The sequence below is a fragment of the Carcharhinus amblyrhynchos genome, chromosome 10 (assembly GCF_965287045.1).
Source record: "Carcharhinus amblyrhynchos chromosome 10, sCarAmb.v2.hapA, whole genome shotgun sequence".
Lineage (NCBI taxonomy): Eukaryota > Metazoa > Chordata > Chondrichthyes > Carcharhiniformes > Carcharhinidae > Carcharhinus > Carcharhinus amblyrhynchos.
The window spans coordinates 46,516,570-46,527,865 of NC_137333.1; positions in this window are offsets into that span (position 1 = coordinate 46,516,570).

Consider the following 11,296-nt stretch of genomic DNA (forward strand, 5'->3'; position numbering starts at 1 on the left):
ACAACTCTGTTATTACTACATCTCTCTAGGATCTATCTGCACCTCAACTTCCCTGTCACTATTGGGCAGCCTATAGAATACACCCAGCAAAGTTATCGACCCTTTGCTGTTCCTAACTTCCACCCACAGAGACTCCGTAGATAGTCCCTCCACGGCATCCTCTTTCTCTGCAGCCATGACACTGTTCCTGATCAACAGTGCCACTCCACCACCTCTTTTGCCTCCCTCCCTGTCCTTCCTGAAGCATCTGAATCCTGGCACCTGAAGTACCCAGTCCTGTCCCTGAGACATCCAAGTCTCCGTAATGGCCACCACATCACATTCCCAAGCAGCAATCCATGCCCTAAGCTCATCTACCTTATTTACTACACTCCTGGCGTTAAAATAGATACACTTCAGCCCCTCAGTCTGGACATTTCCCTTCTCCACCACCTGTCTAACCTCCCTCTCATACTGCCTGCAGTCCTTCCCTACCTGGGAGCTAACCTCCTCGGTCCCAGTCTCCCCATCACTATTCCCTCCCCCCATCCTTTCTAGTTTAAAGTCCCCCCAGTAGCCCTAGCCAGTCTTCCCACAAAAATATTAGTCCCCCTGGGATTCAAGTGCCACCCGTCTTTACTGTACAGGTCACACCTGCCCCTAAAGAGGTCCCAATGATCTAGGAACCGAAATCCCTGCCCCCTGCTCCAGTCCCTCAGCCACGCATTCAGCCTCCATCTCATTCCATTCCTGCCCTCATTCTCCCGTGGCACAGGCAGCAATCCTGAGATTACTACCTTCGCTTTCCTCTTCCTCAGCTGCCTACCCAGTTCCCTATAGTCCCTTTTCATGACTGCCTCCCTCTTCTTGCCTACGTCAGCAGTTCCTATATGCACTACAACCTCCGGTTCCTCACCCTCCCCTTTCAGGATGTCTGGGATATGCCCAGAGACATCCCGGATCCCAGCTCTGATATCTGAGTCATCAACACCAGGTTAAAGTCCAACACGTTTATTTGGCAGCATCAGCTTTTGGAGCACTACTCCTTCATCAGGTGAGTGCAGAATTTGTTTCGCAAACAGGGCATATATAGACACAAACTCAACTACAAGATAATGGTTGGAATGTGAGTCTTAACAGCTAATCAAGTCTTTACAGATGCAGACAATGCGAGTGAAGAGAGGGAAGCACAGGTTAAAGGGGTGTGAATTGTTTCAAGCCAGGAAAGTCAGTGAGATTTTGCAAGCCCAGGCAGGTCGTGGGGGTTATAGACAGTGTGACATGAACCCAAGATCCCAGTTGAGGCTGTCCTCGTGTGCAGAACTTGGCTATCAGTTTCTGTTCAGTGATTCTGCGTTGTGTGTCTTGAAGGCGCCTTGGAGGCTGAATGCCCTTGACTGATGAAGTGTTCCGCGACAGGAAGGGAACACTCTTCCTGGTGACTGTCGAGCAGTGTCCATTCATCTGTTGTGTTCACAAACAGGGCACATATGGACACAAGCTCAATTTACAAGATAATGGTTGGAATGCGAGTCTTTACAGGTAATCACGTCTTAAAGGTATAGACAATGTGAGTGGAGAGAGGGTTAAGCACAGGCTAAAGGGATGTGTATTGTCCCCAGCCGACAGTTAGTGAGATTTTGCAAGCCCATCCAAGTTGTGGGAGTTACAGATAGTGTGACATGAACCCAAGAACCCGGTTGAGGCCACCCTCATGTGTGCGGAACTTGGCTATCGGTTTCCGCTCAGCGATTCTGCGGTTGTCGTGTGTCTTGAAGGCACTTTGAAAATGCTTCCCTGAAGATCAGAGGCTGAATGCCCTTGACTGCTGAAGTGTTCTCCAACAGGATGGGTTACGTCGAGGGCATCGTGAAACCCCCTGTACAAAAAACCCCCGGCTTCTGTCGCAACACTACAGACATCTTACAGAAACTCATCACACATGGAGCAGTTGAACCAGGAACACTCTTAATCACAATGGATGTCTTGGCGCTCTACACCAGCATCTCCCATAACGATGGCATTGCTGCAACTGCTTCAGTACTCAGTGCCGATAACTGCCAATCTCCAGACGCAATTCTATAACTCATCCGCTTCATCCTGGACCACAATGTCTTCACTTTCAGCAACCAGTTCTTAATCCAGACATATGGAACAGTCATGGGGACCAAATTTGCACCTCAATATGCCAACATCTTTACGCACAGGTTCAAACAAGCACAGGACCTTCAACCAATGTTATACACTCATACACTGATGACATTTTCTTCCTTTGGACTCATGGTGAACAATCACTGAAACAACAATATGATGACATCAACAAGTTCCATTCCATCATCAGACTCACCATGGACTACTCTCCAGAATTGGTTGCATTCTTGGACACGCACATCTTCATTAAAGACGGTCACCTCAGCACCTCACTGTACCACAAGCCCATGGATAAGCTCACGATACTCCACTTCTCCAGCTTTCACCTTAAACACGTTAAAGAAACCATCCCAATGGACAAGATCTCTGTATACACAAGATCTGCTCAGATGAGGAGGATCACAGCAGATATCTACAGAAGCTGAAAGATGCCCTTGTAAGAACAGAATATGGCACTCGACTCATCGATCGACAGTTCCGACATACCACATTGAAAAACCACACTGACCTCCTCAGAAAACAAACACGGGACACAGCGGACAGAGTACCCTTCATCGTCCAGTACTTCCCCAGAGCAGAGAAGCTACGTCAACTTCTCTGGAGCATTCAGCACGTCATCAATGAAGACAAACATTTCGCCAAGGCCATCCCCACACCTCCACTTCTCGCCTTCAAACAACTGCACAGCCTCAAACAGACCATTATCCGCAGCAAGCTACCCAGCCTTCAGGAAAACAGTGACCACGACACCACACAACACTGCCACAGCAACCTTTGCAAGAAATGCCGATCATCAACACGATTGCCATCATAAGAACATAACATAAGAACATAAGAACATAAGAAATAGGAGCAGGAGTAGGCCATCTAGCCCTTCGAGCCTGCCCCGCCATTCAATAAGATCATGGCTGATCTGTCGTGGCTCAGTTCCACTTTCCCGCCCTCTCCCCATAACCCTTAATCCCCTCTCTTATCAAAAACCCATCAACCCGCGTCTTAAAAATATTTAGCGAGGCAGCCTCCACCACTTCAACGGGCAGAGAATTCCAGAGATTCACCACCCTTTGAGTGAAGAAGTTCCTCCTCAACTCCGTTCTAAACCGCTCCCCCCTTTATCTTGAGGCTGTGCCCCCTAGTCCTACTGTCTTTTTTGAGCGGGAAGAGTCTCTCCGCCTCTATCCTATCCATCCCATTCATCATCTTATACATCTCAATGAGATCTCCCCTCATTCTTCTAAACTCTAACGAGTACAAGCCTAGTTTATTCAGCCTCTCCTCATAGCTCAACCCCCTCAACTCCGGTATCAGCCTAGTAAACCCCCTCTGCACTCCCTCCAAGGCCAAAATATCTTTGCGCAGGTGCGGCGCCCAAAACTGCACACAGTACTCCAGCTGCGGCCTCACCAATGCCCTATACAGCTGCAGCAAGACCTCCCTACTTTTATATTCAATCCCCCTCGCTATGAAGGCCAGCATCCCATTTGCCTTCCTGACCACCTGCTGCACCTGCAGGCTGGGTTTTTGCGACTCATGCACAAGGACCCTGAGGTCCCTCTGCACCGTCGCCTGCTGCAGTTTTTCGCCACGTAAGTAATAGTCCTTCCTACCATTATTCCTACCAAAGTGGACCACCTCACACTTGCCAACATTAAATTCCATTTGCCATTTCCTGGCCCATTCGCCCAGCCTATCTAGATCCTTCTGCAGACTCTCCACACCCTCCGCACAATTTGCCGTTCCCCCAATCTTGGTGTCATCAGCAAATTTCGACACCCTACACTCGGTTCCCTCCTCCAGATCATCTATATAAATGGTAAAAAGCTGAGGCCCCAGCACCGACCCCTGGGGCACTCCACTAGTCACCATCCGCCAATCCGAATAGCACCCGTTAACCCCCACTCCAGGTACACAGTACATACTCTTGCAACTTGGCCTATGTTGGAAAGGATGTCCCAAAGCATGGTACATTGGTGAGACCATGCAGACTCTGCAACAACGGATGAATGGACACTGCTTGACAATCACCAGGCAGGAATGTTCCCTTCCTGTCAGGGAACACTTCAGCAGTCAAGGGCATTCAGCCTCTGATCTTCAGGTAAGTGTTCTCCAAGGTGGCCTTCAAAACTCACAACAATGCAGAATCACTGAGCAGAAACTGGTAGCCAAGTTCCGCACACATGAGGTTGGCCTCAGCCGGAATCTTGGGTTCATGTCACATCATCTGTAACCCCCACGACATGCCTGGGCTTGCAAAATCTCACTAACTGTCCTGGCTGGAGACAATTCACATCCCTTTAACCTGTGCTTAACCCTTTCTCCACTCACATTGTCTGCACCTGTAAAGACTTGATTACCTGTTAAGACTCACATTCCAATTATCTTGTGATTGAGTTTGTGTCTAGATATGCCCTGATTGTGAAACAAATCCTGCATTCACTTGATAAAGGATCAGTGCTCTGAAAGCTGTGCTATCAAATAAACCTGTTGGACTTTAACCAGGCGTTGTGAGGCTATTTACTGTGCCTACCCCAGTCAAACGCCGGCAACGCCACATCTTGAGTCATCAAGGCATGTTAAGCAGCTGATGTTCAAAATACTTTAATACTGAACTTTTCTAATCAGTTCTATTCACTTGTTGATGTTAAATATTATTATATTTCTTTAATCTGAAGAGTTAAAGGTAAAACCATAGTTTACAATTACTACTTATTAAAAGAGAATATATATTCTCAATTTCCCCATTAATCCTCAGTTATAGCTTTACAATAATTAATTCTCACATTTTTTTAAAAGTTCAGAACTCTGATGAGAATAAAGCCATAGATTGTGACATGCACATTGACCTTTCAAAAATAATGTCAAAAACAGTGGTCGATTTTGATGCAGAGTCAAAAATGTGAACCAGTGTTTTTGAAGACCCATTCTGATACATTCTTCTCAAGGTCAAGTCAATGGTTGGTCCCTGTTTTCATGATAAATTTGGTCCTGGACGTTTTCTTTAGGACAAAATTCTTCCTCCATTCTTGCATCAATATTTCACCAACAGCAGTTGCTACAGCAGTTTTTTGACGAATTAGAAAATGTTACGACTTTTAGCTTAAGGACCAAGAAAACGTGTGGAAGTTTAAGACATGCCCACACAGCAGACTGTACATGGCAACTCACAAACCAAAATGGATTCTCCTGTAAAAAAAGTGAAGAAGCTGGTTTTAAGCCCAAACATATATTTTGGAACTGAAAAAATGTGCCATCTTATTCACTAGCCTGACTGATCCACTGCAATCTATATTAAGTAGGAGAAACATTTTGGGAGGATTATGTTCTTTTATAGTTTATGGGTGGAAAGGTATCTAGCACATTTTCACCAGTGTTGATAAGCAAAGTCTGCTCAATATTATTTAAGAAATCCCTCAGCATGGCAACACAGAGTAAGGTATCCTGACCGTAATCATTAAACAATCATTTCAGTTTTCTCCTGGGTGGGCAATTGGCATCAATTATAACACTGTCATATTAAGCAGGCCAGTTATTTTGGGCAAGTCAAGTTGCTGTCCAGTCAGTCATTAAATCTTTGTTTCTCTATCTTCCTATTTTATTCATTGGATGTGGGTACCCCTTGAGTGGCTTGCTAGGCTGTTTCTGAGCCAGCCACATTGCTGTGGATTTGGATGGCTGATTCCCTTCCCTAAAGGCCATTACTGAACCAGATGTGTCTTTTACAACATTAGTTTCATGGTCATTATTAGACTTTTAATTCCAGATTTATTTTACAGAATACAAATTTCACCATCCGCCAAGGTGAGAATCAATCCCAAGACCTCTGTGTCTGTTTTTGTTTCAGAAACCGGCCTCCAGTAGAAAATGGAGTAAAATTCTGATTTTGGGGGTCTGTGTATGGGGAGGGAGGGGTGGGCCCTTAATTGATAAGATGATGGGTTTATAAGAACATAAGAACATAAGAAATAGGAGCAGGAATAGGCCATCTAGCCCTTCGAGCCTGCCCTGCCATTCAATAAGATCATGGCTGATCTGTCATGGCTCAGTTCCACATTCCCGCCCTCTCCCCATAACCCTTAATCCCCTCCCTTATCAAAAACCCATCAACCCGCAACTTAAAAATATTTAGCGAGGCAGCCTCCACCACAGCTAGTGCAGCTATGGAGACTGGTTAAATTAAGTGGAGGACTTATTAAGGCACCCATGGCAACCATCATTGAGACTCCTGAGGGAGAAGGTTTGTGCCAAAGCCTTCCACTGCAACACAGTGGGAAGCGAGATGTCACAGAAGAATCAAAGTCTTAGTAGCCATGAGGGAAAGAATGGAGGTCCTTTTCACGGGGGGGTGACAGGAAGAGACCACTCCTTATGCAGGAGGGTCACCTCTGTATTCAGCATGAACCCCGTCTGCATCCAATTCTCATTCCTCTCAGACCACCTGCTCCTCCTCAGTGAGTTATCCCATTCTACAGCCTCACCTTCCCCAAGATCCACACCTCTCTCTACAAGCCACATTATGGAGGATGCAGCATACCACCACAATGACAGATCCTTGCAGGAAGGTATTACATGGCACCACTCACCAGTCCAGTCATCAGGGCCCTCTGAGCCTGCAATGCCACATCAGTGTTGAATTTGATGTGCTGTCCAGTCTTAGTGAAGAGAGCATCTGCACCTGGGTGAAGCACTGGAGTGCAACCACCTGTAAGTTGCCATAGAGGTCTGCACTGACAAGGGCACAGACATATGTGACCATTTGCTTAGAGAATTGTAGTCTCCTTTGGCACAACTTTTTAGTCATGTCCAGAACTTGTCACTTCTGCCTGTAGATCCTGTGTTTAGAGTAGTGGCTCCCTCTCCTTGATGTCCCTCATGCCTCTCCCTGACCTCCTGCTGTTCATAGCTTTGTCCTTCCTGTACAGGCTGCTACTCCCTATCTCCAATGGCCTCCATTTCTGAAGGTACAAGACGCATTTATTTCAACAGCACTCTACCTGGTACCCAGGAAAAGTCCCAAGAAACTTGCCCACTGCTCCGATAACAGGAGGGTGATGACTCCCTGATCTATCAAAAATCTTAATGCCTGCTCCTCCCCTAACCTGTGATAGGTTGCTGCATCTTTACCTTCAAAGGGGTTATACCCCTACCCACACATACCTTCCGACCTTCCATGACTTGTTCCCAAGATAGTTCACACCTGCTTCAGTTATTCTGAGGCTGGCAGCTCCAAAACACCAACTACCCCCAGAAAAATGCAAACATTAACAGACTAAGGCTTTTAACAAGCCCTTATCTGTCTTAATTGGCCTGTTTTGGAGCACAAGTGAACTTGCAGGCCCGTGCTTCCCCTGGCCTTGACAGGGGACTTTATGCTGTCTGAAACTGAGGCAGGACATCTGGGCCCATGCTGTAGCTGCCATTTTTTGCACTGCCTAGTTTCATTCTGGCCCATGAGCTGAATTTAAATTACATTAAACAAACATTCATTATTTGATTTAGCACTTAGTCCCCTTGTGAAGACTACTGGGAAGTCAGTGGATGTTTCTGAATATAATGAGTAAACTGTGTTAGCAGGTCATCTCCCCAGTAGAAGAGCAAAGGGATCTAGGAATATAAACTTACAAATAATTAAACTTAATGATGCATTTTAATAAGTCTATAAAAAAGCAAACCCGGCAAAAAAGGTTTATTTCCAGAAGTATAGAATTTAAAAGTAGGACTTGTTTAACCACACCTGGAGTACTGCTTTACATTTCTGGTCTCCCTATTGTAAAAGAGGCACTGAAGAGTATGCAAAAATGGTTCACACTGAAGACACCAAAACTGTAAATATATATTTATCAGGAAAGGATAAGCAGGCCAGTTCTTTTTTCCTGAAAAGAAAAGGATGAGAGGGTGACCAAATGCAAATAAAATTATGAAAGATTTTGTTAGAGTAAGCACAAAGCGTTTCCACTTAAGTGGAAGAGCAAAACTAGACACCATCAATAAAGAAATCAAATAGGGAATTTAGACAAACTTTCTTTACTGAGTGGTGAGGATGTGGAACTCACCATCACAGGGAGCAGTTGAGGTAAATGATAGAGATGTATTTAAGGGAATACTAGAGGGATAAGGGAATTATGTTCAGTTAGGTGTTGTAGGATGAGAGCGCCTCAAATGGGGCATAAATGCCAGCAGGCACTGGTTGGCCAAATGTCCTATTTCATGCTGGATTTTCTATGTAATTCTATTCATGGATATTGAATGAAAAATGTATCAATTTAAATTCCCCACTTGGTGCAAAACAGACAGGGAATTTGAGAGGTCCATCTTCATGCAAATATTTCTCCGACTTGGCATCTTGAAGATGGAATGCTTCCTATGGCACACAATTCCTAACAGATGGAGATATATGAACAAATTGCTTAAATGGGTACTGTACCAATGTTCATTGCAGGGTATCACCAGTAGTCCTAACTGCATAAAGTGTATAAACATATTTTTAACATTGAGGCTTTATGGAGCAATTCAGTAGGATATTTCTCTTTCGATTAAACAATAGAAACCTGTGAAACCTGTTGTATTTGATATTGTGTAACTGTTTATCGTGGTGTCACTAATACATGTAAGAAGTTGTGCTCAGATGGAATATGGTCAGACAAGTTTAAAGATGGTAAAATATTCTAACTTTTAAATTAATAACTTTCTTAATCAAATACATTTCACCATTAGAAACTATGTAATACCAAATTCATTTTGGAGAGGAGGTATTAACATCTTCTTTCAATCTTGTCCTTTCTAATGACTATTGAAACTGTATCATAAGTGTAATTTTATATGCATATTTTACACATTAACTGTTAAGCACTGAAAGGCTAACAAATAGTTATTCATGTGCTCTCTGTTCAGGAGGTAACTTTAAAATTTGATACGAAGGGACATAATTAATGGCTTGAAGCCTCTGACATACAATGGAGCGTGAGTTTTTGAGAGAGGGCAAATCAACCAGGACATCTGATGCTGATATTGAGAGAGAATACTGGAGCCTTTTTGCAGCCCAACAATTCCCTTCTCTCTGCACTGCCAGGTAATTTTGAAAATTGTCGTTTTTTGGTTCATTGGGAAAATTCGTTTATCAATTGAAACAAAATTTACTTTAAATAGAAACAATAATATTCAGAGTGCAGCTTATTGCAACATATGATTCATAAAGGCAAATGAAGAAACACTGTTGATTTATTTACTTGAGACTTTTTTCAAAAAAAAGCACTATTTTAGTGATGGAGAAATTTCTACTTAGCATCATTAGTCTGTCCATTTTGCTGTCTTTTCACAGAAATGTGAAAGAAATGTAGGGTCTTGAATTTAGAAAACAGTTACATGGTGCAAAAGGAAATGAAGCAACTAAAAGGGCTGCCTTATGTGTGCCCCCCGCCCCAGGTGTATTTCTGACAAAGGGGTAGATAAAATATAACGTGTGACCCTCACCCCCACCACTTTCCCATCCACCCCAGAGATCACCCCTTTAATATGGGAACAGGGTAGGCAGGCACCAATATCAACTTGGTGTTTAGCGTGGGCAGTTAGGCAGAGCAGGTAGTCCAATTTTTTAACTACATTTACCAAAGGGCGAGGTTGATCGCTAAGGCTGCCCTTTGCAGATTATATTGTTATGTAGGAGTCTCAGGATTGTGACAAACTTCAATGGGCAACAAAAGTGTTGGAGGATGATCCAAAGAGCTTCACAATTTAAAGAATCAAATGCCTTGGTTAGGTTAATGAAGGCAAGGAACAATTCTTGGTTTTGTTCCCGGCGTTGTTCCTGTATCTGCTTAGCCACAAAGACCATGTCTGCAATACTCCAGGACGGTCAGAAGCCATTCTGGGTTTGAACGAGGATCTCCTCAGCGATAGGACGATGACAGGTCAGGAGGATGCGGACTAGAATCTCATCCACGATGGACAGGAGGAAAGCTCCCTGTAGTTTTTGCAATTCTTGTGGATAGTAATGATAGCCATGTTCTTGAGATCCTGGGAGAAGTCCTCTTTGACCCAGAGGCAGAGGGTGAACTAACAAAGTTGTGGTGAGCTGAAAGTTGCCGGCGTGGTAGTTATCTGCGGGCATACCACCGGCCTGGTGGATCCCAGGGGGAAAACCACCGGCCTGGTAGATCTCTGCAGACCTCCAACCTTTATTAGCTTTCAGCTGTTGGATGGCCCGCTCAAGTTCATCGATGATTGGTGGATCACTAAGGGAATCCTCCACATGGTGTTATTGGACAACTTGGACAGAAGCCTCCAACAGAGGAGACTTGCAGTTGAGCAGCAGCTAGCATGTTCCCTTCAATGCTGACAGATGGTATCGTCATCCTTGAGGAGCTTCCCTGTGATCGGAGAGGGTTTTGTCTAGTCAAGTGGTTCTTGGTAGCCTGGAAGAAGTTGCGCTGGCGTATGTGGGCCTGCATCACATGTGGTTTCTCCACCCACCAGTTGTTCTCCATGTCACGAATGCAATACTGGACCTCAGCCTACAGTTGATAGTATACTGCTGCATTTTGCTGGGTACATGGGTGAATTTGCAGAATGAAGGCTACTTATTTCCAGTCATGGAGGTTGTGAATGGATCATGGTATTATTGGCGTTCCCCATGTCCACTCTCTCATCAATTCCCCAGTATGTCCCTCATCCTCATTCCCTTCCCCCATGTCCCACTCTTGTCCCTTCCCTTGACATGTTCCCCTATGCTCCTCCCTTCTTGACATGTTCCCGCTACTCCCAAAATGTCGATCACACTTGTCTCTTCACCAACATCTTATTAGCTCTCCTCTCTTCCCACTGACACGTCTCTACTCTCTTCTCTTCCGCAAACATCTGGCTGAAGGCATAAGTTTATGCAACTTTAACCTTATGATAAAATTTACATTACTTCAATTGTTACCATGAAGTACAGTGCAGATCTTTTGCTTTGCACTTAAAACAATTAGGAATATACTCCCTTTGGACAGCAAAATACCTTTGTGATGTAGTGTATGACAAAGAAGCATATGATTATATCATATATATTTCATAAAATCACCAGTAGTTTAATACTTCTGCATTATTTTCCTAGCAGTACTTCAATGTGCAAATCACTCATTAATAATGCATTTACAAGACTTAGTCTGAAATTGAAGCTCTCCCCAGGCTA